The sequence below is a fragment of the Macadamia integrifolia genome, chromosome 13, assembly GCF_013358625.1.
Source record: "Macadamia integrifolia cultivar HAES 741 chromosome 13, SCU_Mint_v3, whole genome shotgun sequence".
In the NCBI taxonomy this organism is placed as follows: domain Eukaryota; kingdom Viridiplantae; phylum Streptophyta; class Magnoliopsida; order Proteales; family Proteaceae; genus Macadamia; species Macadamia integrifolia.
The window spans coordinates 22,284,547-22,289,305 of record NC_056569.1 but is presented as its reverse complement, the minus strand read 5'-3'; the positions used below and the strand labels follow the sequence as shown (position 1 = coordinate 22,289,305).

The 4,759-nt window shown below is 38.0% G+C and overlaps 1 pseudogene; it reads right to left on the bottom strand.

The window, feature by feature from the left end:
- Positions 1–491: 491 nt before the first annotated feature.
- LOC122059102 lies at positions 492–2,073 on the bottom strand (annotated as a pseudogene).
- Positions 2,074–4,759: the final 2,686 nt, after the last annotated feature.

Here is a 4,759-nt window from a genome sequence, read left to right as displayed (position 1 = left end):
CGAGCTGAGCTCTTCTTCTGATACCGAGCTGAGTTCTACCTTTTGATACCGAGTTGAGCTTTACCTTTGATGCCGAGCTGAGCTCTACTTTTAATACCGAGCTGAGCTGTACCCTTTGTGTTTTTGATGATGATCCCTTTTGTGTACTTGATATGTAAATTGTATTATTTTGTGTAAATATCATGCCTGCATGCCCATATGTACTTAACTATGTATTACAATTTGGGTATCAAGTATAATAGGAATATCTACAAGTAAATTAAGTCTTCCGCTGAACTGATGAACACTTTCTTAGTTGTGTGTATGCTGTGGTTGGATACTGTATCAGATGATCCTGGCAGGTTTGGGTTAACCGGTGTTAACCTGGTCACTGGCCCGGTTCTGTGTGAACGGGGTGTGACAATACCGGTATAGACCCATCTCGAATACTGAGAATCGTCCTGATTGACACCTTTACATAGAAGTATAGAAACAATAGCAAAAAGTAAAAATAAAAGAAGGTTCACCCTAGTTGTTTTAGTGTTAAACATCAACATCCACACCCACAGATGAGAAAACTTGCAAAAGATTTCAATGATCTGTGGGCCCAAGTATTTAACCCCTTACATCTTTAAGTCCTTCGGCATGTCAATCTCTTCCAACCATCCATAACAACCTTCTCCCTCTTTGGATTCCCCTAAACTACAATCTGTAAACCAAAAAAAAAGAGTTAAGAACTGTTTACCGTTACTCAGTTAAAACAGATGGGCTTTGGCAAAAAAAAAAAAGTTAAAACGGATGGGTATCCTTCAACTGTCACAAGGTATTCAAAGAACTCCCAATTCCATTATATTACAGTGAAACAGATACCCAATTACCATTAAAGCAACATAGTTCCCCCTTAATGGAGACATGGTCCATATGAGAAACAGCTACCAAATGCCAATAGACAGTTATCTGGGCGATGGAGTGCATGTTGTATATATTTTAATGGATGAACCAAAAAATTGTATATCTTTTTTTATTATCCCCTATTATATTCCCATAAGGCCTTCAAGTTTAAAAATGTGTTGAACATAGGATTTTACCCTCATTGTAAAGACAAAAATAGAAGGTTAAACTTGTTTTTATCAACTTTGGTTAGTAGACACTTTCCACTATTTTACTACTCGAATAATTAATATACAACTTCACAATCCTTTTTTATGTAAGTTAGGTATATCAAAAAAGGGGAGACAATTTTCCTTCAACCACGAGGCGTTCAGATGGCGTGCAACGGATATGAGGTAATAGTATAAGGATATTATCAACCAGTGTACAATAGAGGAGCAAACTTATTTATAACTATAACCCAAGGGGGTAGCGCAGTTGGTGAACAACGAATTTGGTACGAACCGTAAACTCAGACGTCCTGAGTTCGACTCTCACTAGGCACACCTTGGGCCACTCACACGGGGGCCAATAAGAATAAAATTATGATCACTAAATCATGTGATATCCATCTCCAAATTAAAACACACTAACTTCTGCTTACCTGACCGACTAACAGAGGAGGGTAGATCATTATAGTATGTGCAGTGTCGCCATATTCTTTTGAATGAGGAGGTCCAAGCACATCAAGCAACTGCACACGGTGTAACTACCATGAAGGAATGAATATTTCCTCCAAATGTGGGATAGAGTACAGAAGTGTCGCACGGGGCTGTGAACACTGTGTTCACCTTCAATCTTGCCAGTCTCAATGCAAATTTATCCTAATTGGGTTAGCCAGAAAAATCCACTTCATGGGTTTCATTTTAACCATTTAACATCTGCTAACAAATAAGAAAACAGAGGAAGAGAGAGATGAGAGTACTAACTGTTTGAAGAAGGCATGGAATAACTCTCAAACTTGACAGGATCAACCCAATCGTATGCCTTGATATGCATTTGATCCTAAGAGAAGCTTGCTGAAGACAGTCATCTCTGGGTGGCTGTGGTGTGGAGTGGGATGACTGCACTGTATATTTCACCCTGGGAGTCCCTTTTATAACACCTTGCTTAACCCAACATCTTCTGGCTTCATACAGTGGCAACATGAGAAAGACTAGCCATGTAAGTACAGAAGTAAAGCAACTCCAAAAGGACCAAAACTGTAATTATTTCTTATGACACGTGTTTGGTAGGGTCAGATGGACTCAGTCAGCCTGGCCTATTTTGTTGACCCAACAAGGTAACACATGAAAAATGGTACTAGTAGCAGTACAAGTGAAAATGATAAGGAAATCATTGTATAAGAGAAGGTATCAAGGAATGATCAGAAATGTACAATTGTTTTAAGAGGGGAACTAGGTCTTGTAAATATCACAGCAGTGATACTAGGCATTGTTGATGATGTACTGTGAGCAGAACAGGAGTATCCTGATTAAGAGCCATGTGAAACCAAGATGGGAAGCCCTTTACTCAGTTTAGTTTGTCAGATTGTATAAAGCCTTTGGTATTGCATCAGCATGTTTCCAGGAATTAGGGGGAGGAGGACTTGGGATTACAGGATCACAAGAATCACATGAAACTAGGGTTAGTAGGTTGCTTCAGGGGTATGGAAGCAGACATTGAAATAGCAAATGGATTAAGTTTCAGGTAGCAGGCTACCCCTAATCATGAAAGATTTATGATCAGACTTTTACGGGCTTGAGTTTCCACAATAAAGCAAAAGCAGAAAATCCTTTAAGATTTGAAATCACATTTGCAACCATAAAGATCATGTGGTGAAGTTCCAGAAGAGACCCCTTCTCACATTATGTCATATTGTGGAGAGGCTTCATTAGGCTTCAATCTTGTAACAGCATGGCGCCTTGGGTGCCTTTTAATACAGGTGGTGGTTGTGAGCCAGCAGTATCCCATGAATCACCTGAAACTATGTTTACAAGGTCTCTTTGAGTGAATTGAACCAAAAGTGCTCATAAAGCAGGGTCTAAGAGATAGGGATCTGGATTTTATTGTGATGTAGAATAATTTGATAGTGTATGTGATGGGCCCAATTTTCAACTGTAACAGAATTGCAGAAAAATTTAAGAGAGAAGAATATGGAAGGTAACTAACAGTAGTAGGGTTCACTATCAAACCACTATAAAAAAAGCACCATTCTCTTAACCAATAAAAAAAACTATAAACTAAACAAAAACTCTCAATTTATATGCACATTTATATGCCATGACAAGGCTAACCTATTCCTATTCCAATTCCAAGTCAAACTCCAGGGACTCCTAAAAGACATCTGCTAAGGCCTGAGGGCAATGGGTCCAACTGGAACTGTAAAGTAATTGCAGAATTTTGAAAAAAGAAAGAAAAGAATAGGGACTGACAGTATTAGGGTCTAACCATGAAGCATTATGAAAGACAACAATTCTCTTCAAAAAAAATAAAATAATAACAATAATAATGATTGGAGAAGAAAGTCAAAATTATGAAATTACAGTTTCCAGTTTCTTATTTTCTCAACAGTGAACTTTCTGGAATTAAGAAGAGGAGCACAAGTAACCACAAGGGCCATTTGTAAGGGGGTCAACCAGATGAGCATTATGAGATATGAAAACAAAGAGAGATATTCGAGACTTTGGCTTAAATTAAGTATTGTTTCCTCAGTTCCTCTGTTCAAATGGGCCTGTACCATTAAAGATTCTAAACATCAAGAGCACTTTTGGACTAGCTTAGTGGTTTTATAAGAAGAATAGACTGTGGCCCTCTTGCATAGAATGCATTTTTATAAAGAAATGTAACATACAATTATATTTCTGTTACAGAAGTAGAAGTCAGATGCGACAATTCTTAACCTTGGCCTTTGATTTATTTGGATTCTGTAAAGACCCCTATAAGATAAAATAGTTGCAGTACTAAAAGTCATTATTAAGGATGGCCAGAGCACTTAAGAGGGAGAAAAGAGATAAATTAACTGAAGAAAAATAAAGAAAATAGAACTCACTTTTCTATCAGGATTAAGATTTCTGAGGTTGAATTCTCCAGCAGTGCTCCAAAAGCTCTGCTTGGCTTCTTTAGGATTTGGACAGAGGCTACATGAACCTACAAAGCAATAGATTTACCGGTTACCACGAAAAAACCTTAGTGGAAAATTACGAACAAAAGACTTTTCAGATGTCTAGAGATTCATATTACTATTTTTGCCAAAGTTCTAGGAACCATCTCAGTATTTGTGTCACCCATTTCTGTTGAAAGAATGGGTCTTTCCTTTGGAACTCTAGCACATAATCCTGCTCATTCTTGAATTTTCCAGTGTCTCCAGGTTGTTCAAAGGAGCTTCCTCTTCAACACACAACACTTTCAAAAGCATCACCACAAAGTTCAAAAAGCTCTTCCTTGACCTAGACAGGTTCTCATATGCATTCACCTATCTTCCCATTTCCTGAATTACTATAAGCAGATGCAAGTCTACATTCTTTTAGGGGTCCCCATATTTGGTAAGTCTTCAGATTCATCAACGATCACTTTCTCATTTTTTCAGATGCCTATTCATTGGGAAGATTTTACATTATGAATTGGGGGACCACCTTAAATGGTCATATGAGACCTATTGATAAGTCCAAAGTAGAAGATTCTATTCAAGGTTAAGATCGCAAACAATACAGTTTGTGCACCACAACCATATCAGATGCTGCCCACTAACTGAATGGTCTGGATAAATCAGTTAGGGAGACTTGTTTGCAGTATCAAGGGTAGGTTATCATGGATGCTCCTGACTGAACTGATATATATATATATATATTTTTTTTTGGGGGGGGGGGGG